We start from the raw sequence: 27,211 nt of genomic DNA, 5'->3' as shown, positions 1-27,211 counted from the left end.
CGATCTGTGCCTGCATTTCCTCTGCGACAGGTATAACCGCACGAAATAAAAGATTGCAAAAGAAAAAAAAAAGATGTGATATCATTTGGCAGGGTTTGTGGAAGAGTAATTTTATTCTTGAGTGACTATCTTATTTGGTTTTCAGTTCATCGCAACTTTCTTCCCTGACCATGAGCCGCACGTATATATATATATATATATGTTACGAACGTAGGTTGCGTTGGCTCCGCAGAATAAAGATTTAAGAGAAGTGGGCACTTCTACAAAGACACTTTTATTTATCAACGTTTCGACCGCGGTGCGGTCTTCTTCAGGACTGTGACAGTCCTGAAGAAGACCGCACCGCGGTCGAAACGTTGATAAATAAAAGTGTCTTTGTAGAAGTGCCCACTTCTCTTAAATCTATATATATATATATATATATATATATATATATATATATATATATATATATATATATATATATATATATATATATATATATATATATATATATATAATAATTGGTTTTTGGGGAAAGGAAAAGGCGCAGTATCTGTCTCATAGAAACGTTTTTCTTCTTTGGCTCCCTCCTTTAACCCTTCCCTTACGGCGCGGTTCAGGTGTCCAGCGATATATGAGACAGATACTGCGCCTTTTCCTTTCCCCAAAAACCAATAATCATCATCATCATTATTATTATTATTATTATCATTATTATTATTATTATTATTATTATTATTATTATTATTATTATTATTATTATTATTATTATTATTATTATTATTATTATATTGGTTCATTTTATGATTTTGCTAAAGGCGAATAAGAGACCTCTGGACTTTGACGATAGCTAACACTGCTTGGTAGCCCCCTGTCAAGAAATTGTTGTGCATAATGAGTTCAACTCTGCCTGTGGGATGTCAATCATAAAGTGGCTTCACTTCAAGCTTTCGCATTTTATAGGAGAATAAAAGGCTCAGAAATGAAAGAGCAACGCTTGCTCGTAACTCGTCTAGTGCTCGTACAATTAACTCTTTGATGCACTGATATTCTCATTTTTTGTAGCATCTATCATTACATGGAAGCGTATGATAGTCAAACCAACAAAACCTTCTTTCCTGCTAGCAAAAACGAATGCGCGAACGGTCGCATCTCCTTGCATGGGAGTTTCGCTACAACATGAAGGCCGGCGAAGCTCCAGTATTTGCCAAACTACTTTTACTGCTTGCGCTTTCTTCCTGCTGACAATGCGTAACCAAACTAGGCGAGGCAGAATGGGCCACTGGGAGATTGCGCGATGCCGTGTACATTGCCTTGCTTTTTGTTTGGTTGGCGCCGTCTTTTCTGTATGCCATTGAGAAGACGGCGCTGGGTTCTCGGGGGAAGCATAGGCCAATTTCGCGAATGCTAGGCCGCCAATTCTGCGCCCCACATATTGCGCTCGGATGCAGACGCTTGGTTGAGACAAAGCAGGCCAAAGAATCCTTGGAAGGCCTCACTGCTGAGTCAAGAAGAAAAATAAAGAAAGAAATGCTTTTTTTTCACTAGTTGAACGCATCGCACGTACGTTGAAGCAGTTTCATTTCTTTTTGTTAAATGTTTTATTTTTTTTTCCCAAAGCCTGCGTATCTGCAAGGACGACTGTAGTTGAGTTGGGTGGAAGGTGAATCTTTTAATGTATAAAAATGTTGTCATTATCCTTTATTAGTCAGTCAGTTAGACTGGTTCGGCCACCTGCGGGTTTGGAGGGTGGTTTGTTTCGACTGTTCAGGATGCATGTCAAACAGCATGTTTAAGACTTTGATGGGAAGCTTGCAGGAAACTGTTCTATTAATCCACCGGGAACCTCGAGAGCTTTACCAAAAGAATAAAGCAGTGCTAACATTAAAAGATTGCTGTAGCATATATATCAATGTTTATTTTATACATTCAGAAACTCAAGTGCTGACGCATTTTGTGTATATTGGACCTCTCAGCAAAACGAAATTTACAAATTGGATTCTACCCATTTTCTTCTATGTTCATCGACCATTGCCTAAAGCAATAAAACCTGACCACTCACCGTGGTACTTGATTTAGTATCGTAAAATTCTAACAGACGCATTTAAAAGCACTTGCTGAGGCGGAATCGCGCTTCAAAAGAAACACCATTGCCGCCCATACCTGCCATACAGGAATTCCTGTATTGTTAGAGCCGTGAACCCAATCATAGCGAAATTCTCTCCTTTTATGCGCGCTTTTGGCATTCTGAGAGTGTAAGGAATTTTCAAGCACTCTTGGTTCTTTTTGGTTCACATTGTATGGCACTTTCTTAATTCATACAATACAAAAAAATTATAGAGATGTATTGATCTGAAGTTTTTTGTTTGTTATTTACTTGCTGCGCTGCTGTACTGTATACACAACGTCTGCAGTTTTTTTCTTGTTTGAAACCAATTTACTACAGGTGCATTCCTCGAAGCACGAAGCCTTGCTCATTTTCCTTACTTTGACACAAACTGCTTTCGAAGCATACAGCTGAGAATGTGGAACACGAAGAAGGAAGAAGGCATCGGCGACGACATCAAAGCAAGAGTAAGGGAGGACAACTGTTCGACTTCTCATTTAGGCCCTGTCGTGTTCTATAATGCCACTTTAGGCGCCTTTTTTTATCAAAACAGACAAAAAGAAGGTCGAAAAAGCGATTCGTTCATTTTCGAATCCTTCGGAGAGGCCTTTCAGCTGGTCTCGTTATCTGAGATGACATTCAGTTCTTTCGACAGACCCCATCGTGTTTCGGAGCGCCAGCAATGGGTAGGACGCGAGAGGAAAGGAAGGCAGTTGACAACGCGACAACGAAAACTGCGCAATGTCGTTTTCACTCTACTCAGGCGCTGCTGTCAGGGCACGCGGAAGTTGCCCTCTAGTGCTCGCGTCCGTGAACTTGATGCTCCACTTGTTTGCGCCAGCACAGTCCGAGCTTCTTCGTCGCACCTCCATCAGCGTCCTCTCTCACGCACAATCTCTCTCTCTCGAACTCTTTCCTCTGGACATGATCTGGTCTCTGCTGTCGCTTCGTGTCACGTAGCGACACCCATCCTCTCTTCGTTTCACCTACCCAGCCGGGAGAAGCTGTTGAGTTCTCTGAGGCCTCTTCTACCTTACTGAGGTTGTTGTTTTAGGTCCGCCTTTTGTTTGTTGTTTTTTTGTCGTCACGTCCGCTGGTTCTCTCTTCGCCTCAGGAGGATTTTTAAGCAAACGTCCAGAGCAGAAGCACGCGGAGTGCACTTTGGTGGGTGCCCAAGCTGCAAACCCGCACTCACCTTGTTCTTTGTTTGTCTGCTTCCTGATATCCAGCAGAAATTGCTCAATAAGAGGAAAAGTGAGAGCTGCTGCCAGAGAAAGTCTCCGCCAAACCTGTTTCTTCCCTGCAGCTGAAAGCTGGGTTCAGTCACTTTTGCTTTCGATTCGCCGTCTTTGATTGTAATCATTTTTTTTTTAACAGGCCGGCGCATTGAGCACGAAAAAGAAAGTGGTATTGGGTCCAGAAAAATGCTTCCCTTCTCCTCGAAGTCTTGGCCCAACAATCTAAGGCGCCTGCATTCAATTTCCTTCGCCTCGTTCCACGTCGAAATCAATAACCTCCTCTTTGTTTTGCCATTCCGGCCGATGTCTCGGTTTGTTCCGGGCTTCCGCTCCGCGCAGGATGGCGCAGTACTCCGCACAGGCGAGCTCAGGCAAAGCTCGCTCGGCTCGTTGGGTCCGCCTTTGCTCGCCCGGATCTTCGGGTCCGCTATCGAGCTTCTGCAACGAAGCTTCTTTCACGACGTCCCTCCTCTACGACACAGACACTGAGTAAAGCGATGGATTTTGGCCGCCCGAGCCCACTTTGTCTAGGGGTGCTGGTCCATACCTACGGCCTGCCTCACATTCTAGCGGTCTAAGAGAAGCACTCGCGCGTCTTTTTTCTCTTTTAGAAATGTTTTCCTTCTTTTCTGCCGCTCATAAAAACAAGAGATAGCCTGCGCAAAAGCAGATTAAGAAGGAAACAGTCTCTAGAGACGCCACTTGTCACGTGGCCGACGCAAGTGCGCCGCATCTTTATTGAACTTGTTCTCTCTGATGGAAGTATTGTTTTTTGCGCATCTACTAACCATCGTGCCATGACCGGGAACAAAAGTATTATCGAACACTTCACTTCACGACGTTTTGCCTCAAGGGTGGTGTGGGCTGGGCACTATTATTTTTAAATTTTTTTATGCCCTACTCTACTTTAAGTATAAGTTCTGAAGTGAGAGAGATCTTGCAGACGAGCGAAAGAGACAGAGACAAAGAAAAGAGAAAGAACACAAAGAACTTTCTTCAAAAAACTTATCTGAGTATGATTACAAGCACTGTGAGGTACGCTATTTCTTAGTAATTTCTATTGGCAAGGCTAGGCAAGGAGAGTGGCACCTCTCAGACATTATGAACGCGCTCGATCAGGAACCTGCTGTGAGTGAACATCTTTCTTTGTACCGATGAGATTTAAACAAGAAGAAATATGGCTTTACATAAGCCCTCGTTGAGCGCAGTGGAGTAAAAGTAGTTCTCATTTTTGTTGTTTGGTTATGCTGTTCTATGGAGAACTTCACACACTACTGCACATTACTCCGCAGTGAGAAATTGGTTTATTTGGAGTTTGAGATGACTTCAGGCTGCAGCGTCGGCGCTAGCTGGTGTTTTATTCGTTCCTCACATTCTTTTGTAGGGCAGAGCAATTGCAGAACTTGTGCATTAAGTATAAAGTAATCAATAAACTTTCGTACTTGCAAACATAATCCTCAACAATTCCTGAAGCAACAATGAACTTCTCTCATTGATGACAACAATTAAAGTACTCAATTCAAAGCATGCAACTGTTTTTCACTTATATTGGTGTTTGTGCATTTGTTACTATACTTTATAAATTCGTGTTTGATTCACGTTATTGTATTCCCTTGTAAATTATTAAAAAAATTAATTTAATAGTTTTTGTTTGCGTTTGCATATTTTGTAATACCAAAATTGTTCGCGCTTTTTCAATCAGGATGGCTCTTCTTCCTCGCTTGCACTGTGTTTTCTTTCATATTTACGATGAATATACGTACATACCTTAATGCATAATGCACTTTTTCTTTTGATTTGATTTAGTTTGATGTCAGGTGATTTGGAAGCGCAGCTCGGTGACATGCTCGGCCAGTTAGGATTTTTAAAGAGTTTTCAGCTGCGAGTAATGCCATGAGGTGACCTTCTTAGTGGCAAAAGGCACTCTTAAAGCCATTGTGTCTCTCTCTTAGGTCGTTGTCTCGTTTAACAAAGTTGGAATTCTTGTAAATCCACCTATCCCTTAATCTCAAGACTGCAACATGGCACGCTGCTCTGCCTCAACTGTTCAATCGACATGGTATTTCCTCGAGTTCAACTGGAAACCTTACGATTACTCGGACAACTGAGGCAGCACGTTTCAAAGGACCCAATCTTCTCATCGATACCGAACGCTGCTCTGCTCTAATTGAGGTCTTCTCTCTTTTCAAGACGAGCCTCAGACATACCCAATTATCGTTCGCTCTCAGTCGGTCATTCTCACGAAAAGCCAAGGATACGAGCCTTGCCGACTCCGCGACGCTAGAGGGGGGCTACTACGCATTGATGCTGCTTTCTGTGACACCCTCGCATTCGAGCCAGCCCGGTGGTCTTGTTTGGCAGGGCTTCAGGGCCTCTTCGTGTCTTCATGCTGTGGTTCGACGAAATCCCTCCGCCTCAGCGTCACGCATTGTCTTCAAGACGGTCCGTCTCGACGCTGGAGGTGTCGCAACCTGGCATTCTCCTCTTGCCTTTCGGTGCATTCTCACAGCTGTCTATTCGGTACGAGCTCCGCAATTACATGGATCGTCTAATTGGCCAGGGGATTCTGATGCCGACAGACTGGAGTAGACAGGGCTCAATTGTTAAGCGATACTAGGCTTACTGTCACCAGTAACTACATGGTTAGGAGGTTAAACGGTCTGTATGCCACAGCAAAGCGCGCTTTCAATCAGAGTGGGATAGAGAAAAGTGTTTATGTTACACAACGAAGCTGCAAAAATTCGAGTAGTTCTCTCTTTCGAGAGCAAAGCGCACAGTCTCAAAGTAGAAGAGAATTTCCAAGAACACTGTCTCCGTATCTTCTTAGTTAACGACAGGTCCGTAAAGAGATTTGTAGCTCCTTAATTGAAGATCAAGAATTTTTGCCTAAAGATAGGTAATTTTTTTTAGCGCTTGCTGACAGAAGTCTGCATGGTTGTTTCAAAAATTCTCTCTCTCTCTCTCTCTCTCTCTATATATATATATATATATATATATATATATATATATATATATATATATATATATATATATATATATATATGTGTGTGTGTGTGTGTGTGTGTGTGTGTGTGTGTGTGTGTGTGTGTGTGTGTGTGTGTGTGTGTGTGTGTGTGTGTGTGTGTGTGTGTGTGTGTGTGTGTGTGTGTGTGTGTGTGTGTGTGTGTGTGTGTGTGTGTGTGTGTGTGTGTGTGTGTGTGTGTGTGTGTGTATTCAACTGTTTGAAGAATGGAAGGTAACTTTATCAAAAAAAGGCTCGAAGGATTAAATGAACTGAAAATTACTAACGTTATTGTATTCGATTAAGCAGTTATTTGTGATTTAAGCAAATGGATAGAACTGCTAGCACCCGCGCAGTGTGAATACACTTTAAACAGGAATACGCTTTATTGGAGTAAAAAGAGGGTGAGCTGTCTTTTAGAGCACACTTTTTTTCTAAAAACGAAGTATGCTAGAGGACAGCTTAACTCCATTTTTCTTTTTAAGCCTTGCTGCTTAGAGTGTACCCTTGTTGGGAGTATGTCAACGGGTATCGCAGAGACATTCTCCGTAAGCACGCTACAACTTCAAAGAACCTTACTTCTGTTTCAGTTTTCACTTATCGATAGTTACACTTATTTGTCTTGCACGCTCTGTCGACGCTTTTCGCCCAATTAAGCAATGAACAGTGTGCAACCCAAGTGGCAAAGGGGCCAGTGAAACTTTTTCGACGCGAAGCCTCCTCATTCTGATGGATAACCGACAGAGGCACTGAGAATAATAAAATGTCAATAAATAAATCCAAAGAAGTCGATCAAGCCAGTGCTGAATAAAAAAGAAGTAAAATGATTGGTCGATGAGTTTCCGAACTGAAACGAACTGCCACTGATCACTTTTTTGTGAGGTGCGCTAAATATTTGGCGCTCTCTCTCTCCGTCCGAGAGTGATCACAGGCCATCTGTCTCGGCTCTGTGGGCTCCAACGACCGCGATGGTCGTGAGTGGAGGTTCAAGGTGGCAGCGCACGCGGAAAAAGTGGGCCATTAGTCCACTCACTCTGTCCGCACTACTCTCCCGATGGAATGGTTCGCACATGTAAAGCTCAGTGATCGAGAGTGTGTAACTTCGCTGAGTGGGCAAAGTGTCGACCTTGGCTGTCTCGCTTGAGCTTCCACCCAGGGTCGGGCCCTACCTTACCCATCGTTGAAAGGCTCACTTGTCGCGTTGTCACGTGCTTCGGTTTCGCCTATCCGCTTAATGATCTCTTCCTGCTAGGAATGCAAAGCAAGTCTGCCTCCATGTGACCGGAGGGGGGTTCACATTGAAATAACCACTCGTTAATAGAGCAAATATAGTGGATATAGTCGGAACGTTTTAAGGAAATCTTCTTTTCCTTATTCGGGACACTGGAATGACAATTCCTCTGTTTTTTGTTGGTATTAGTGAACGGGTTACAGCGGGGAGTGCCTAACCAAGCCTGATTAAATTCACGCTTTAGCTTCGAATATTTGTATAAACATAAGACGCATTCTTCACTCAGCTGAAATATACAGTGCAGTCAACTAGGTTGATCCTTATTTTAGTTTTCGTGTCTAGCTCTGTGAGTGTGCGCTGCCTTAACCAACCATGGCTTTCCACCGTAGGTAAACCGGTAACTCATGCAGCAGTGCTACGAAGTACATCGAAGCAGTTTTTCTTCAGTCTCGCGTACTAATGCCCGCTCATTCTTATTTCCTTAATTGCAAAGCGAACCGCACTACACAGCTTTCAGGCCTCTAGCCACGTGACAGCGACGCTGAAGTGCCAATCAATTATTTGGCACCGTCACATATTCGTCATCACAGCGCGATAAAAGGAACGATAAAATGTCGGTGATCGGGTGGCCTCGAGGGCCACCCTTGACAGCGGCGCTTATCAATGTAGGTCTCTACACGAGCGAGAAGCCTAAAATAGGTCACGCGTCGCGCTGCTGCTTTGAAGCCAGAGTAATTCCCTGGCACCACACATTATCAGCTTGCAATTAAGAGTGTGATTTCCTGAGTGGGCAGCCAGGGAAACCCAAAGCGTAACAGTGCATCCCAGTACACTAACCTCATTTATACTGTTGGAGAGAGAGAGAGAGAGAGAGAGAGTAAAAAATAGAAAGAGAGGAAACATGGTTGTTAAATAGAAGACAATATCGGGAGATGGCGGAAAATTCAGAGCAATTGCCTTGACAAGGGGAAAGAATGTGCAAATTGGCGACAGTTACCTTTCCACAAGGAGGTGAAGGCGCAAAGAGAGTTTTTCTGAAACATCTTGCCTTTGTGTTGGCAGTGCTTTCATTAGTCTTCCGTAAAACAGAGCAACTTCCCACCAGGGGGCAGACTGATTCCAAGAAGCCGCTGCCGGACAGGCAAGAGGGCACGGGGCCGCCCGGACTAGCTATGGGTTCTATTCTTGGATGGCGTATGCTTTGAGGAGGAGAGCCGAGGAGGGGGGCAGGAGGTGGATATGAAGGGGAGCGTGTGGGACGTGCAAAACGTGCGTCCGGCAGTCGAGAGAGTCTCACTTTCTTCGCTCTGTTCAGTCTGGGGCACCTTGTGTAAACAAAGCATGACCCGCCGCGGCCAGGCTCCTGGCCGAATTCGCCAGTGCAATGTGCACGAAGAATTCAGGGACGGGGAACTACCGCCAGAGGCGCCACGACGGGTGCTATTCGGTTTTGCTTTCTTACTACATGAATCTTTGTTCAGAGAAAGGTCCGCACTGTTTGTGTGCATGACGTTTTCTTTAAACGTCAGAGCTGTTCGTGCAACCCAGAGAAAGAATCGTAGACGCTTAACCGCCCCCCTCCCGCCAACGCTAAGGAAAACGGGGGCCAAGAACACGACTAAACAGTGCCTGGCTGCCTCCAATCCACGCTCGAAGCAGAGACTCAAATAAACACACTCGAAGTGCGGTGAAGCATCACATTGAGAGCGCTGAGGACTTCGACGAGGAGGCGAAAGGATAAACCGTTTGTTGCTGGGGTCTCTATTAGGAACTTGCCCTCCGGCGGTAGCTATTTGAGGCGTTCTAGTTAACTGACTAAGGGTTGGTTTTTGGGAAATTAGTCCGTGTTGTCGTAACTATGGCCCTACGTAATCAAGGCTGTTGCTAAGCGGTTAGGATCGTACGAATATTTTTATTACACCTTGTTTATTTGGTCAAAGAAGCGTAATGATTTGAGGTCGACTTTCAGACTGCACAATTTGATTCGTTCATAACAATATTTATAAGAATTTTTCAGCAAACCATAATCAACTAGTTCACTGTAATTTTCGGACGCTTAGACTGAGTAACACCTTGAGATATAGGCACGAAATCTTAAACGTGAGCTTTAAAGATGGCAGACTTAGTAACGTGTTTCGAGGTATGAAACATTTATTCTATAGAGAACTAACCCCAAAATGCGGATTCAAAAGGTGACCGTACTCAATTCAGGTCGCGACAAGAAAGTATTAAGCATGTAACTGCTTCACCTTTTGCAGCTCTGATCTAAGCTACTCATCAACACAACATTGACACAACAAAAATGACTGTCGTTGCCATGGACACAAAATTTCGTGTCCTGCAATACTTGAGCGTTCGTTTTCTTTGCACGCATTCTGTCCATGGTCGAACGGGCAAGAGCTTACGTAACAGCGAACTGCATCCAGGACACCTCTCATCATGCTGCGAGGAATCCCCAAATTTCTTTTTTTCTCCTTATTAGTACCATTCCTAGCACTCCAAGAGAACTGTTTGCACAAGGACGAAAAGCGCATTAAACGCGCCTTCGGGGCGCCGCGGACCAAAGTCGTGCTCCTAATGCCGGCCAGAAATCAAATTATTGAATGCGGGGCAAGCGAGGAACGCAGAGAGCGCGTCCTCGAGACAGCCAAGTGATGGCGAGCAGTTATCGAACCGTTCTTCGGCATTTCTTAGAAACTACGAGCAAGACCTGTAGTTTCTCCCGGAGGAAGACTTTAATGGCGCTGGGGTCCTGCGCAGACTCGCTAAAACCCAGCGGCGCCTGTACGAAATATGCGCAATCTGGTTACGAAACAGCGGAGCTCCTCAGCGAGCTAGTTTCTCATATACAATATTATATATATAAATACAAATCAAGACCAAGAAGCATCACTGTAAGCGGCAGGGATGACTTTACCCTACGAAGCATGCCCCAGAAAGAAGTAAAAGAGAAGTAAAATTGCAAGGTATATTTTTATTTTGATTCCTTCAGATGCGTGCGGCGATATTATCCTTTCGCGCTCGTCTTGGTGGAAGAAAGTGCGTGATATAAAAGCGATATTTTATATTCCTATCTGAAATTTTTGCAGCGTCACTCAATAATTCCATCGGCCGATAAACTGGGTCTAGGAATGCAGTCTGAATGATATCACATGAATGCGGGAAGTTCCCTCTAGGAAATTTTCATTAGCCTTTGGAAATAATCAAGCGTTCAAGTTAAAACTGACACAATGCCACTTCGAAATGGGCAGAAAATAAAGATGTCAACATCGTTGTCGCGATATGAGAAAGTTCAAAGTTGAGGAATACCGGAGCAAAGCGGACGGTTAGTTTCCTCACTTCCTCCTTTTTTTTATCTTTTTTTCTAATGTTTGATATGCAAGATAAAACTCTGAAACGGCTGATACGTGAAGGTCTTAGAATTGCAACGAAAAGATAGTTTCGGGTTGAGTAGAGTTGTTATTGCTGGCATTGTTGAAGCACGTGCATTTAGAACTATGCAGTAATGATTGAACTTGCTTGCCCTCAGCAAAATATTGTTACTGCTGGCGGTTCCTAGGAAACAAATATCAATGTTGGGACTGTCGTCTGGCAACTCTGACCGCAAAAGGTGCTCTGCGCTTCATACCAGACAGACGGTGACCTCAGACACTCCCTCTTCCGTCCTCCTTACCTCTTCCTCTCTCCCATGCGAGCCTTGAACTCCATCTACTGAAGACGATCTTCGTCTGACACATCAGGAATGTGCTGGGACAGGAATGGCTAAACATGTCTGCCTCCTTTTGAGGCAAACTAGACATCGAAAGGCGCGACCACGTGTTTCCTTTTTGCTGTTGGCAGCCGTACGTTCCGCTTCTGTCATATACAACGCTTTCGAAGCTTGCTTGCTAACAACGCTAAGCTTGAGAGCAGAGCAAGCGCTCTCAGCACCTGATTAATAATAATAATTGATTTTTGGGAAAGGAAATGGTGCAGTATCTCTCTCGTATATCGTTGGACACCTGAACTGCGCCGTAAAGGAAGGGACAAAGGAGGGAGTGAACGAAGGGGTCCCGTAGTGGAGGGCTCCGGAATAATTTCGACCACCTGGGGATCTTTAACGTGCACTTATCCTCACGTGGTCGAAATTATTCAGGAGCCCTGCACTACGGGACCTCCCCTCTGATTAATGGCAAATCACATTTGACTTGTTCCGCAAACAGGTAGTGGGAGGGGAGAAGGAAGAATAGTTAAAAGGAGGTCAGAAATCGAAAGGAGGAGGCTCTGGCTAGTTACTTTCTCTCGGGTAGAGAAGGCATAGATGGAGAGCAGGAGGCAGACGTGAAGGTGCTTCCCGAGAGGAGGTGCTCCTCCCGAGAGGTTGCGTGAGCTTTACGTGGTGTCAAGAGCCCTGTTGTTTTGCAGCAGTCATCGCATCGAGGTCGATGACTGCCGCAAGCGCCGGCTAGCCTCAGAAAATCCGTTTGGCGCGCAACGTAAACAACCTGCTAACGTCATGTGACGTGTTGCCCAGCCAGCGTCGACAGGTTTCTGAGATGAAAGAACGGATTATCCTTCTGCCCTTTCAGCGCCGACACCCCCTACTTTGATTTCTTAATTACCGCCTGTCTGCAACACTTGCAAACTCAAACCAGCAATGCTGGAAAGAATCAAACACAAAAGCCGTTGCGAGTGATGCGAAAATATCAAGCTTGGCGCTTTGTTCACAGGTCAGTTGCGTTCGCTTATAGATGCGGGGGTCGGTTTATTCTTTTATGGCGGCGTATAATATTTATAGAGCAGCACACTGCGCTGCGCACAAGTGCGAACCTCTACTGGATAGAATGACAGTTCTTCTCAAATCAAAGGAAAAGACTACAAAGAAATTGTGGGAAGCATTTTGCATGGCTTCAGAAAAGGAAGGTGATGGGTTCATTAGCGACCCGTCTGTGGTTTTAACAAAAAAGAAGAAAAATTGTTTTTTAGCCGGTCATGTGGGAAATTCATGACTTGCGAGGATAGTTCATACCTCGCATGGTGTAGGTGATTGCTTTGATATCTTGGCTGTCTCCAACGCTTTTATGTTTGTGTGTCCCATGATTAGATGGGTATAAATATGCGCCATGTCGAAAATAAACTCAGTTGAAAGTTTGCGCTCGTGTCTCGTGGTGTTCTTATGTGGTGTTGTCCCCTTGTCTTGATTGTAGCCCTCCCCAGTCTCAGTGCGCATAATTTCTTTAGAGTACTCCACAAACAGATAGATTTCACTATTCTGATTGGCCGTCGCAGCGTCTTCGCATCGGTTCAGACAAGCGTCACGAATAACCGTTGAGGGGAGATTTAAAATTCCTGACATTCTTTGCTTTTCGGCCCATGGGATACGTAGGCACGTTATTAGGTTAGCCACTGATTTTCCACGACAGTCAGTGATTCGCATTTTCAGGTAAAAACCATGAAATAGATTAGAAAGGAATACGAGACATGCGTACGGCAGGATAAGAACTCCCTAACAACTGCCTTCTAAAGAAGAGACATACAAAAATGCTTTTCATAGATGCCGACAGAAAAGAAGATGTGATAGCTAAGGTCGTCTGTCACAAAGTTGTCGCTAAGCGAAAAGGAAAGGTTTAGTGGAAGATACAAGAATTACAAATGTTCAAAGGTGCAGCAGGAAAGCCGTACCGAGAGCCCTTCCGCAAACTGCTCTAAAGGTCGAACGAGAAATGGGAGGAAGACGCGAAACACATGAAACGTAAAAAAGTACGCCAGACACAAATAAACAAAAGCGCATTCTACGTTTGTTTGATCCGGCGAGACGAATGACAGGGCATGCGTACGAAAGAAGAGAAACCCGAAGAGCAGGTTCTACGCGTTTTCCAAGGGCGTTCCTCGAAGAAGAAATCGCCCCTGGCATTGCGGGGCCCCACGCGGGACAATGCCTGATGGATCGTAAGGATCACGCCAGCGCCAATCGATCGCTCCGGAGCTGCTCGACAACCCGCACGCCCATCTCCGGCCCTCATCGTTTCGTTTAAAATAAGAGCCCCGCCACCGTAGCTTGCGCAATGATTTTGATCGATGCACAACAACAGGAGAAAAATTTCACTCGGTTCCCGTCTTTCCGAGGCCGCGCGGCTCGCGTCTAATATAGGGGCACGTCGACGAAACCTATCGACGGAAGGCAGGCAAGGACGGTGCGTGCGTGCACCGCTTGCGTTCACCCGCAAAACTAACAATTTTCCGCTTCCTCCGCACGGATTCTCCAGATCCAGACAGTGCAGGCCCGAGTGATGTTTCGGAGACGGGGCGTTACTATTGGCAAAACGGCTGACACGAGAAATGCATTTGAGGAAGCGTGACAGTCGGTCCAGCCTATCGGTAGAAGCGATTGACAGTGCAAATTGTATTGGCAGCGTGCACGAGGTTCCCGCCGCGGTGGCTCAGTGTCTTCGGCCTTAGGCTGCTGAGCCCAAGGTAGCGGGATCGAATCTCCTGCTGTCACGACGGCCGATTTTCGAGGGAGGCGAAAACGCGAAAGTGATCGTGTGCTGCGCGATGTCGGTACGCGGGAAATAACTTGTGTCTTTCAGAATCAATCCAAAGTCTTCCACTACAGCGTACTATGCATCTAATGTGAAACACCGGGACGTTAAATCTCATATACCCGCCCATACAAATTTTACAGAGCTGGTTTATTGGCCTTCACAGCTTTGTAGCAAACTTGAACGTTGTTATGGTGTTGAGACCTCAGTAGACCTGATAGATTTACCTAGAAACCGCAATTAGCGAAAAAAATCCGCCCCAGTGGCCGAGTGGGTATGACGCCCGGCTGCTGACCCGAAAGATGCGGGTTAGATCCCGGCCGCGGCGGTCGAATTTCGATGGAGGCTAAATTCTAGAGGCCCGTGTACTGTGCGATGTCAGTGCACGTTAAAGAACCCCAGGTGGTCGAAATTTCCGGGGCCCTTCACTATGGCGTCTCTCATAGTCTGAGTCGCTTTCGGACGTTAAACCGCCATAACCCAAACTAAACCAAGCCTATTAGCGTAAAAGTCTACAGTGAAGTAGGCAGGCTTGAAAACAAAAATGATATAAAGAAAAACTGTGCAAAGATAGAGCACGCGTGTGCTTGTATCCTTATACGCGTTTCTCGCATCGGCCTTGGCAAAAAGAGAAGCCTGGTAGAAGATTAGCGTGTGATGTGCTTCGAGGGTTGATAAGGGTGATTCTTTCAGTGCATACAGGAAAGTGAAGGAACACAGCAAAAGGCTCCAGTAAAAAAAGCAAACAAATGTAAATCTACTGCAAATATATGGTCTCAAGTCTATGCTTACCGATGGTGCCCCTTCTTCATCGCCTGTGTTCGAAATAGCCCAAAGGTGCCAATGCGATCTTTTCGAGCAGGGCTACCCTGTTGTGATGAGCGAGGAAGGGGTCATCTTACCCTTTCCCATCTCTCCCAGTGAATATCTACGCCAATGCGTGCGGGCTTTTCTCAACAGCTATCACTGTCAAAATTATTTCTTCCCGAAGTGTGCTCCTGAGGGAGGAGCTATCTGCAATGTCACCGCGCCCTCACCCAAACAGCCTCTGAAGAACTGAAAACGAGACTCGTTCTACGAATGAAAAGAAACACTACTGTGTAAGCAACAACATGCAGCTGGGGACTGACGAAATACATGCTCCCTCACAAGATCAATGCCGTCGAAGCAAACAAAAATAAATTTCGAGTCGGCTTTCTTAACACGTCCCTCGCTTGCTTCTTTCGGGACGGTTCCCGTCACCGCAATCGGTAACGAAGTCAGACACCAGCACTATTTTCCTTTGCACTGCGCATTTCTTGCGTGCTTCGATGAAGGGCAAAATAAAGAACGGACAATCGAGAAGCACGAATCAGGGGGAAGAAAATAACCAAGGCGAGAAAAATGAACCAGACACCAGGTCCCTGCAAACACTCTAGCTATATTGCAGAGATACAAGGAAATACGCAAGCACTGAAACAGCGATAATAAATATAAAGGCTACTGCTCTGGCAACAAACCTATCAGCACTGGCAAAAGAGGAACCAGGGATCAGGTGCCACACGGTATGCTCCAACACGCACGAACAAACAGAGAGAGAGAGAGAAAGAAGTTTGCGGCTGGGAAGCGGATAAAGCCGGCGTGGTAATGAACGCCCGTCTGTTTTGTCTGCGCACCACTCTCTCCCCGGTCCCCAGCGACCCGTGGTAACAGGAGCGATCAGCTGGGGCAGACAAGCCGGGACATCGTTGTGGGTGCCAAATACAAAGAATACGAACAAACCGCGAAATAAATGTCAGTGAAGGCGTAACGCGGCGTGTGGTAATCACCAGGGGCACACCCCAGGCGAGGCTTATAACGTCAACGACCCCCTGCTGCGCGGCCGGCTTTGTCTCGCCTGTGAGCCGCAAGCGAGAGGGGGAGTGGGTAACACTGGTAGCAAAACACGCATGGAACGCAGCCGTGCAAAGGAGCCGACTCGTAGTTGCCATTTTTTTTCCTTTCAAGTCGGCTTCGTGCCAATGACGGTGCGTAATGAGGCAGAGCTTCAGTGGAATTGGCCGTAGGGGCGTAGTGGAAACGAGAATGCATGGTTGAGATGGGAGCGCCGACGCTCGGGTTACGAAGCTCGTTAAGAAAGAGAAGCATTACCTAGTTGGAAAGTGGGTAATGCCGGAGGGATATCAAAGGCCCATTATACCGGTTGTATAATGTTAGTGCATTTGTGCACCATTCAAAACAAAAGTTACGTGACACTCGCACTCCTGTCTTCTGTTGGATTATGTGGAGTCGATTGCTTTGATGGGCCTCTGAACGTGTTGTGCAGACTGTGCCTTCTATGGTTAACTTACTTTTGATAATCACCGGCAAGCTGAGTGATCGGACGTTTCGTCTTTTAGCACTTGCGCAGTGTAAAACGCTCTGTCGCACAGAGGGAATGGAAAGTAGTTTCGATGAGATAGTAAGGGTGTAAACACATATTGCCAATGCGTGTAGGTCACACAGATTAATGGCATTTCCTTGGAAGTAACCGTTTTCGGTAGGTACAGACGTTCTCATATGTTTTCCGCAATTTCGAGGCATTGGATGGGGTGGTGAAATTTGCAGAAGTTCTTTACTGTTGCTCATGAATGCTGCGTAGAATTTCGTAATTTTCGAGATTACGTTTTTAAACGCCGCTACACTGTCATTTCATTTACGCAAAAAGCTTCTGCAAAGTATTTTAAATGGTAGTTTTGTGCTTTAAACTTGCACACAAATACAAAACGTTTGGAATGACTGCTGTTGGTCCTCTGAGTGATGTTCTACGCTCTGTGTGCAGGCGGGTTCCAACGCTTTTTATTTGTTCCAGTTTGATGCAGGAATTTCATATTTTTAGATTTTTAATGTAGAATGCTCTCTCCTAATTATGTTTTTATTATTTCTTCAGCATAAATAACAACAGTAATGTTGCTCCCAATAAGCCGACAGGCAGAATATAAGCAGAGAGTTTGACGTCATCAAACTTTTCCCTCTCCACTGCCGATGTAGAGTGAAGTCAGTCTCATTTTGTGCGATGAAAAAAGAAAACACAAGAATCTGTCGCAAACGAGTTTAGCAAATGAAGAAAATTTCCCTCGAAATGGAAAATGTTATAACCGTGTGTAAGTATACCCTAGAAACTGGACGAAAACTTCTTACGCAATACGGATTTCAGATCACCTTCTTAGAAAGACTGTCATCATTGAACGATGATATTTACGAGACCACAGTGCGAGCTCTTTCATTACCCGACATATGCTCTTCGTTTTCTGAGAGCACCGCTCACATGAATTATATATGGTTTCTTAGTCGTCTTGCCTTTCTGTCTGCGAAGGAGGCTCTAAGAAAGGCACCCTATTGTCTTCCGCTGGGCATTTGTCTCATCCGAACCGAAGAAAGAAATCTTGAGAATATGTCTTTTAAGAACTCGAGAAACATTCTTTTAAAGCGAAGGTTGCCCGATTTTGCATTTTAGCTAGGAGATAGGATAGTACGCGTCTTAGTCCGATAACAAAAGTCACTGATGACGCTACGGCTTTTGTCGGTCGGTCAAGCAGAGAACTTCGCTGGAGTGGCGTTAAATGCTCATCTGTAGCATAATGCGTTGGAAACTAAAAACTAGACCAGGTATTAAAGCGCTTCGATGCTAGTGTGGAAAGAAAAAGATGATTTCAAAAAATCCTAACTCTCGTCGTACAGATTTGTCAATTTCTTTTCTTGCAAGAAGAGATTGTTTGAACGAACTTCAAAATTTTATCAGTAGATAAACCTCATCTCAAGGAGGGTTCAGTAAAGAGGACCATAATTTCTAAATGAAACAAGTGACTTTCGCGCCGTGAGAAAAAAAAGAGCACTAAAAAGCCACGTAAGAAATAGCCGCGAAGGAATCCTTCGTAAGGAGCTTTACAAAGTGAGTGGGCAGCATTTGGGTCCTTAGCGGCTTAAAGCTTGTAGTAAATAAACGTGTTCTGAGTCTCTAAGCCCCATTTGCTCCTTAAAACTGTTGCGACATCACGACATTTTTATTGTTCAAAACAACCCAGGTCCACCCCACCCATAAAAAGTCACTGTCTTCAGTCTGATTTGTCGCTAGGTGGAGGACCTCCAAATCCCGCAACCTGGGACATGGCTAATATATTGTAGTTCTTTGCGGTGTTTAATCGAGTGGAAGACTTGTCTATAGTCAGCTGTGGTCAATAGAAGTTATTCACGAAGCGAGAAAAAAATTCTCTTTTTTCATTATTTTATGCTACATTCGCTTACATTCCATTCAAATATCTGCCTTCTTCAACAGGAAGTCGAATAGCGCGCCCTACTTTTGTCCGCACTGCGCAACCTTTCTAGTATACGGCGTTGCTTGTACGTAGAAGTCTTTTGCCAGCCCTTCGCTAAGGTTTCTTTTTTTTTTTCTCAAGTGCCGTAGGCCACAGCGACAATTAAGAATTTTTCCAACTTTAGATTTTTTTATTAAACACAACGCTTATTCGTAGTTGTGACATAAAAAAAAATAACCTTAAAGAGCAGAGAAATTAACTTTTTTTATTACTCGAATTGTAGCTATATGTAAGAATGATTCTCACACATATACTAAGATAAATGTGCTCTTTTCTTCGCATAGAGCAAGCCTGGATTAATACGATAAACAATATATATCTAAGCAAAAAGAAAAGAAACGTATTTGCGCGTTATTCGTCCTCTCAGAGGGGTTGTTTGAGATTTAGAGTCCACCTGTGCACTAAAAAGTGGCGCGAGATGTCAGTAATGAACAGACGTTGAAAATGACTGGTTACGTTAAGTTTGCAGGCTGTACAAAGATATTGGTGAGGTCAGGTGAGGAAACGACGGATATCAAATAACCACCAAGACACTGCAGTAACCAAGGAATGAGCAGCCTAACAATTAGAGTGGCCGATGTGTTAGCAGCACATAGCCTGCTGATGATGCTTGGTACCCAAAGGAAGCTCTCACGTGTTTTGCCGCGCAAACTGTTGCTAAGATGTGCTAAACGTGCAGCAGTGTCGTCATATCCGGTTTAAGTCACGAAACACGTCACGTGAAGAGTGACGACATGTGCGACAGCATATTTGGTGGGAGAATATTTGAGCAGGGCGAGAACCCGTACTTTCGTGACAAAACGGCGACACTGCTGTCTCTCGTACTGCAAGTGCTGCCTCTTGTGCTGCCCAATAAAAACAAATACCAACAACAACAGCAGCAGCTCAAAACAAGTCTTGCTGAGTTCTGCGTCTTATGCATGAAATGTAGCACTGGAAAATTTCGTTTTTGTAAGTTACAAACAAAAGCATTCTAGGAAAGAAGTCGATACAACTGGGGCAGCGAACGTTCGACGCGTTATTTGCTCACGAACGACTAAAACCACCAACGACCTCGCACTTTCCTACCAACACAGCCCTCGGAGTGGCGGCTTCAATGGTCAGTTTCAATGGCCAACCCACACGCACGCACACAGGACACTGTTCAGAGGTTTGTTGCCTGAAATGGCAGACACAGCTGTCCTCAAGTGCGCTTTCTAAATATTCAGCCCTGTGTTATTTTCTTTCTTGAAAACGTTTCCCAAGTGCCTACTTCCCCGATGCACCTAATTTCGCTTTTTCGGCTTACATTGTTTCCTTACAGAAACTGGATAGAAACCGATAGCCATAAATGGAGTTGGGGTGAAATCATTTGCCATCAGACGGAGTGTCCGCGGTGCTGACGCCCATCGCCCATCAAGACATCACCTCTGCAGTCTCCTCACGTTCGCGTCGCCAGTGCTCCGAATACATTCGAGGGACGTCATTGGGTTTGAGGTCAGTCAGTTCAGGGTCAACTCTTGGCTAAAGCACTCGTCTGGCGACGGACATCAATATGTCTGGCAGATGGCTTTTCCACTATAACAAAAGGAATACAATCACCTGATCTGATCGAACAGAGTAGCGTTTCTCAACGATAACAGCTTATTTTCTTTTTAGCCTCACTCCCCTTTTTTATTTTGCTGCGTGAGTGAGTTTCCTTCATTCATGCCAATTTTTGTTCTTTCTGGCGACTGCGAAACGACCAGCCCTAACGTCTTTTAATAGAAAGACAAATTTAAAGAAAGCAAGGAAGGTACGAATTTAGTTCATAGCTGTGCTATACATTATTAGTAAGCTGTACCTTTGGCTGCATGCTTCTGCTTTCCCCTCACGGGGCTGCGGTTGTGCAACTTTGCGATACAGCTAACGTAATTGTCTTAAAAGAGAACAAGGGTCGAGGGGAGGGGTGGCAATCTTTGCCATGTAGGTGTAAAGAACCGAGAGCTATTTCTGGTGCCTCCACATAGGCAGCGGTTGCTAACAACGCCTGCTTAAATTGGATACAAGTCGGTTTTACCACCGCTCACTGCTAACACAAGGGCATCTCAATGGTGCCATGCTGTGGTGGCTTTGAGTCATGTCACATGCCGTTCTATTGTTTTCAAACAAGGTAGTTATGTCCGTACCAATTGAAAAATATTATTCATGCTTCGGTTTACCAAAGCACCGAGTTCGGCTAATTTTTGTCGTCATTTTTTTTGTGTTGTGCAAGAAATTGCTGAAATATTTATATCTAGACAATGAATGTCGAGCAATAGAACTGCTGGCATCCATGCTTCCTCCCTCACAGCCTTTATTGCAATCATGAAAAAGAAAGGAATAATTCGGGTACTGTGCTTTATAAAGTTATTGCGCACTTAATGATAATATGAAAAGCTAACTGTGTTCACGCTTTCACTGCAGATAAAAAGGGCGTCAAGCGGGCGAATAAAAATGCAATGCGAGCTCATACCCAAAGCACACCTTCAGTGGTGGTAATTTTTTTTTTGTATTCATGTTAACGACTTCTGCACCTGCTAAACAAATAAGCGTAGGGCGTCCGGAAACATAAATGATTTAGGAGCTTGCAGCGACAACGGCGGACTTGACACAGCAGCAGCAGAAACAACATTTTCGCGACAATTACACAGCTGGCGCACTCGTTGAAAGCGAGTCCCGGGGCATTAAATAATGCACTAGTCGCCGCCGTGCCTCGCACGACAGCCGGTCGTTGCATATTGTAGACGCTCTCCGGACAGAGCGACGTCCATGCAGCCGCATTATTCATTTCACGGTCGCGTCCAGTTTCCCAAGCGCTGACGAGAGCACCAGCCAAACAAGCAGGAAGTAAAAAAAAAACGCGCGAAAAACCGCGCGCACGCAAGCACACACTCACACACACGCACACAAAAAAAACAAGAGGATAAATTTCGCAGTTTTGTAGAGAATATGCCCGTTATGGCAAGGCAGCATCCAGTGAAAAGTGCAAGGTTTTCTAGGGCTTGTCAGCAACTTTGACTCCGATATCAACTTGGGAAGTAGCTTTGAGCGCCTGTGAACAGATTTGTGAAATGCAGAAAGAGCCTTTCAAGATTTTTTTTGGTAAGTTCAAGCTTTGCGGGAAATAAATTTTTATTTATTTATTTCCCGAACAGTGCTTGTACTGATTTCAGTTTTATTTTGCTAGTGCATGCTCCATGCGTGAGTTTATAAGAGCAGGAGGAAATTGTTTTTTTTTAATCTGCATGTTTCCTATAGTCACTCGCCTCTTAGAATCATTTTTTTTCTACATAATACTGTTTAATAAAACTGGTGTCCTCACGGGGTTCTTTATTCTTGCTTCTGCCAGCATGATGCTTGCATTTCAGCTTTGTTTTTATGTTTGCGCTTTGCTCTTTTATTGTAAATCCTGTTGTAGAAAAAGAAAACTCCCATCTTATAGCATCTGTAAATTTTGCAAAGTCTGACACGCAGGGTTCCAGCAAGTAGCTATGCCATCTTGTCAAGAATTGAAAGCAGCGATAAAATACTTCGTGTGCTACGAATCCTAAGTGAGCCTTTCAATTTTTATATTTTATTCTCAGGGTCTTTTTTTTTAATTTTCAGCCAAATTCGTTCACGTTCCTGCACCTCTTCCGCAAACTATTTCGAAACCAGGTTCTTCTCTGCCGCTCCAAGATTATGCAGACATCAATGCCTCGTTGTTCAAGTGGTGCATAAACTCGTGGCTCATTTAAACAAAGATAAAACAAAAAAGCAGTTCCGTTCCTCATTCTTTCTTGAGCGTGAAACAATATTGCAGGGAAGAGAAAATCTCACTGGCAAAGCTATCGCACTCGGGAAGCGAATTGGGCGAAGACGACCAGACCAAGCGGTAGGTCCAGCGATAATCGAAAATCTTGCCCATGCATCATGCATTGCTTGCGTAAAATAGGGAGAATAAAATCACGTATGCCTGCATTGATGGTCAATGCAGACTGGGTCATTTCTGTGCTGTTATCGAAACTGCCGAACGATGTCATAATTTTTTTTTACAGACACAAAATTGCTCTACATTTCAGTATATAAAGATTAAAAGCAAAAGCTAGAATACAGATATTGAAGCATACTTGGCAGCCAAAAGGAAAACTAATAATGAAATTGCTTGCATTTAGAGCTCAAACACGTTTTGAGAGTTTTTCTTTGCTCTTCAAAGGGCGCCCTACGCCCCATTAACAGCGAGAGTATAATAACTCTCATGCGCTAATTACTGAGTAATTAAAGTTACAGTCACTCTAATATAGATTTGAGAGTTTCGCTCTACCTCCAGATGCTATTTTTTTGTCCATTTGCCTATGCTGGAGTCGAAATTTTTATTGTAGTTTATTACAGCATGGCCAAAACTTCCTTCGATCTGCATATGAAGACTTCTTAACAATAAAACAGAGGCATATAGAAGGATCGAAACCCCTCTGCGGAAAGGGGCGGGGTTTCGATACTGCCTATAAACTACAATGAAACTAGGGCGCACTTTGGCCCCGAATCGAAACTTTAGAGCACTCGATTCGCGGACAAATTTCCAGCTGCGTATTGATCATCATTGCGAAAAGCCACTGTTCGCTTTCTTTTTCCTTGTTTTTGCGAAATAATGCACAATAAACACTACTGAATTAGCCGCATGAAAGGCAGCATGTGGATGGAAACTGGATTAGCAACGAGGGAGCCAGAGTAAACGAAATATCGACTAACGAATACTGGAAAACATACTGCACAAGTTCACTGAGGTGGTCAAAGGCACAAAGATCTTTTGAAGTGGAACTTTCTGCTCTTGGCAAAAACTAAATGTTTTGTTTTCAATAAGCTTTTTTTTCACGAGATTTCGAGATAAGAGCATTCGCAAGGTTTCTAGACTCTAAAAGCTATATCCGTGTGACCGTGCTGGTTCATTTTAAAAGAAAATTTAAACGTAGTAACAAGGCAAAACGTTAATGCATATCGTGAAAGAAGAAATATTACTAGCGTTTTTGTTCGAGCGCAGCTTTTCTTTTTCTGTTTTCCTGCAGTGGTACAACCAAATCATTAATTTGTCTCCTCCGAGAGAGACCCTGTCCCATCGCTTGTATGTGTGTCCTGTGCAGCGACAGCTTGTGAAAATTTATTCTTTTCATTGCGTTTCATATTGGTAGCTTTGCTTGATTTATTTACTTCCACTAAAGAACATTTGACGTTTATGAAGATAGAAAAATTATATGCCTGGGAACTAGGTCAGCGGAGGCACAGGACCACCGCAATCACGGCTTACATTTGATATCTTTACCAGCTTTTACTCTAGTGGCAGGAAAGTTACTTTTTTTCATTAGACAACACAAGCAAGCAACATTCTAGAAAAAAAAATAACTTCCACGCTGCCCATGAAACACGATATCGGTTTGTGACTCGTACTCGCGTGCATGCGCAGTGACAAAATGCTGGCCCTCTTGAAGTAATTCAAGAGGAAACAATAAAACATTTCTAGCGAATGCTTATCTCAAACCCTACCAAAACAGGCCTGAAAAATTTTTTGTAATCCTTAAAAGTGAAAGAGAAAACACAGCTGATATGCTTCTTCATTGTAAAGACTGCTGCGTCAAATGCTAAATTGTCGCGCAGACAAAGCACGCTTTACAGGCTATATCAAGAATGGAATGAAACGAGAATTATTTTATTCTATCCTAGGTCTCCGAACTTACACTTTATTTTGGTGAAAGTTCAGTGGGGTTTACCTAGGCTGTGTTGCGATTGAAGCATTTGTGTAATTTTTTTGTTGTTATCAGCGCAATCTATTCTGAAGCCTAGAACTTGTGAATAAATATTTTTGTGCTACTCTGGCAAAAATATTCTCCCTGTTCTACTGCAATCGCGAATACATCACGTAGCGACATTTTAAGAAATAAACGTTCACGCTGCAATAACGAGCTATGACTGGGGTTTTTCTTTTTTTTTAAGTGAAAAGTAGGTGCCTAAATTACCGGAAAATGTCCCAAAAATATCTTAAAACGTTTGAATATACGTGCGAATTTTTTGTATTGAATGCAAAAACATTCTCTCACCTCTGATACTTTCGGAACCGTCGCAGATCTCGTCAGTCGAATAAGAAGCGGGCAAGTTATTGGAAAACTCAATGTCTCGGTCCTATAACGGATATCACAGCTTTGAAAACACCGACGAAGTCCGATGTGCGGGATGCCACAACTCGAAAAAACGGGGAACACCGGAAAGCGTGCTCAGAAATATATCCGCTGACTGCGACGATTTTGCGAAGACGTACAACAACCGATGGTTTGATGCAGGCACTATTGGGCAGTTCCGCTTTTCGACACCTTGACACAGCCGAAGTTCAACAAGTTGGCAGTCCCTTGGCCCGCAGATGACACGTTTGCGAAATCTGGCGTCGCAAGTTTCACCGGTGAGAAGCTACAGCAGCGGCACAGACGGTGACTTTCGTCGAGTTGGAAGAAGACGTTTCACTCTCTTTGTAGACAACCGGGAAGCGATGTCGGAGTTGTGGCTGACTTGTCGAAACTGCGTCCAAATTACTGCGTCGATGCGATGGCACAGGTCGAAAAGGCGACGCTTTCTTCCGAAACTTTCCGAAACTTTCGTGCAGTTCAAGTTATAGACGACCGGGTTGTTGGAGAAAAGCCATCCGGCGATCCGCCTTGGCCTGGACGTGCGTTGACGAGGACGCACGAGAGTCGGCTCCGAGTTCCCACAGCGTACGGCAGACAGGCTGCGGGAGCGCCATGAGCATGCCTTCGCGATGCTCAGCCTCAGCGCGAATGGCAACGTGTTCGGCTCATGAGTGGACGTCTTATAGGCGTCGAACCCTCTCCCGTCCCGGACTGTATCGGACACCGGTCCGTTGCCACGGCAACGCGTCCCGGGTCCGGCGGCGCCGGTGGCGGTTCCGCCCGAAGGCTGCCGCCATCTATCGGACACAGGCGACAACAGCTTCGCTTCCCTGTTGAGAACATGGGATTTTTCACCCTCCGCTTATTCTTTCCCTGCATGTGTGCGCTCTCCAGAGGTCCTGGTCGGTACTCTTTTCAGCCGTCTATTGTTCTTGGCCTGCTTTTGCGTGCTCGCTTGCTCAGTCGGTGTTTATAAGCCAGAGTGAATAGAGAGGTACCTTTGATTTTATTTTTATTTTTTAAATAAAACACAGGAGCCCCCACGGTAGCTCAGTGGTTATGGCGCTCAGCTGCTGACCCGAATGATGCGGGTTCTTTCAAAGCTGAAGCCGTCTGTATTTGTGCCACAAAGAGCTTAAAAGCGGTCGTCGTTAGCAGCTGTGTATTGTGTTCGGAACGAAAGGATAGATAAATAAGAGAGGAAAGACCGGGTAAGAGGGGTAACCAGCCAAATTCTTCTGGCGGGCTTTCAAGAAGTGATGTGCAGAAAAAAAAAAGAAGTCTGTACACACTGCAGAGGGCACACATTTAGGGAGCAAAGAACTTATGAACAGTATGTCAGCAGGTGACGTTAAGGAAATAAGGATCCGAGTACAACAGTTCCAGTTTGGATAGCGTTGTGGTCTGCGAACCCTTTTCACAGTCTGCAAACAAACCACACCTAGAAGTTTCATTTGCACATCAGTTGAATAGCTGATGCACAAGTGTGTAATTGGGACCTAATGTAGCCATATCTGCCTCATGAAGGAGTTCCTGCTTGCAAGCGCCGGCCAAGAACATTGGGCGAAGATACAACGACACGTCTTCGGTTTTGTTTTGTTTTCATTTTACTTTCCTCCAATGTTTTGCAGTGCACACAGACTGCATGTGACTTGCTCTTCAATGTGCATCTGAAAATTGGCTTACCAAATAACGCTAGCAGAGCCCACACAAAAGATTTTCGGGACTTTCCACCAGCTGCCTCAAAGGTAAGAGCCTGCTCCGAACACCCATCCCCTACACTTTTTTGGGTGCAGCTGCTTCCTGGCCAACATGAACCTAACATAACCTGGCCTGATCCGACCTATCCTGACCAAACCTAACCTAATAAACTCTCTCTTTCGCTAGAAGAATAAAGTTCGATATGACGTGCTGACATCACTGCGACGCTCTGTCATCACGAAGCCTCCCACATTTCTATCCCTGTAACATAGGAACGCCATTATACCGGTTGCTTGCATCATTGCGACAACGGTATCCGAAACAGTTTCCTGCTTTTTGATTTGGAGTTGCAGCATGCTATCTAGCTATTTGTGTAAGTGCATACAAAACAAGAGGGAGCGGAGTTTCGGCAAGGCTGTCCTTCCAAGAGCCCTCTCTCTCTCTCTTTCTCTTTCTCTCTCTCTCTCTCTCTCTCTTTTCTTTTTCTCTCTCTCTCTCTCTCTCTTCATCCCTATTCTTCCCTTAATCCTCTCGGCATAATGGGTGGCGGCTCCGTTTCGGGGAAAGGGCATACTGAATAGAACAGTGCGAGGAACGAAACGCGAACGCAAAGGCCACACACATTATGGCTCCGCAGGGCGAAGCGTTTCTTCTCTCAAGGGCGTGCTTGTCTCTCATTAGCCGCCAGCACCGGGCCGACGCAACTCGCGGGAGCCGGACCACATCAGCCCCGGCGGGGCTTCGAGTCTCGAGGCCTTTCTCGCTCGCGCTGACAGACCTCGACGGCGCGGCGAAACACGCGAGGTCGTCTGTGCGCGAGCTGCTGTCGAGTTGCGTGATGATGCATGGGGCTCGGCCGTGGCTCGCGTATACTAACTACGGGCGCCGTTGCATGCGTTGCACTAGCGACACGAGTTGGGCAGTGCTTAGGCGTCAGCCATTCGCTC

General features: G+C 44.9%; 1 protein-coding gene across 1 annotated transcript in view; it reads right to left on the bottom strand.

Annotated features, from left to right (window-relative positions):
* Positions 1–25,219, bottom strand: part of LOC144120922 (uncharacterized) — a 41,539-nt gene extending 16,320 nt beyond the window's left edge. Inside the window, exon 1 of the mRNA XM_077653734.1 lies at positions 24,483–25,219. The gene's annotated coding sequence lies outside the window, so the exon portion shown is untranslated. The remainder of the gene's footprint in view (positions 1–24,482) is intronic.
* Between the last annotated feature and the right edge of the window lie 1,992 nt (positions 25,220–27,211).

Source organism: Amblyomma americanum, chromosome 2, assembly GCF_052857255.1.
Source record: "Amblyomma americanum isolate KBUSLIRL-KWMA chromosome 2, ASM5285725v1, whole genome shotgun sequence".
Classification (NCBI taxonomy): Eukaryota; Metazoa; Arthropoda; class Arachnida; order Ixodida; family Ixodidae; genus Amblyomma; species Amblyomma americanum.
Note: the sequence above shows the minus strand (reverse complement) of the source record. Positions and strands in the feature narration are given on the sequence as shown.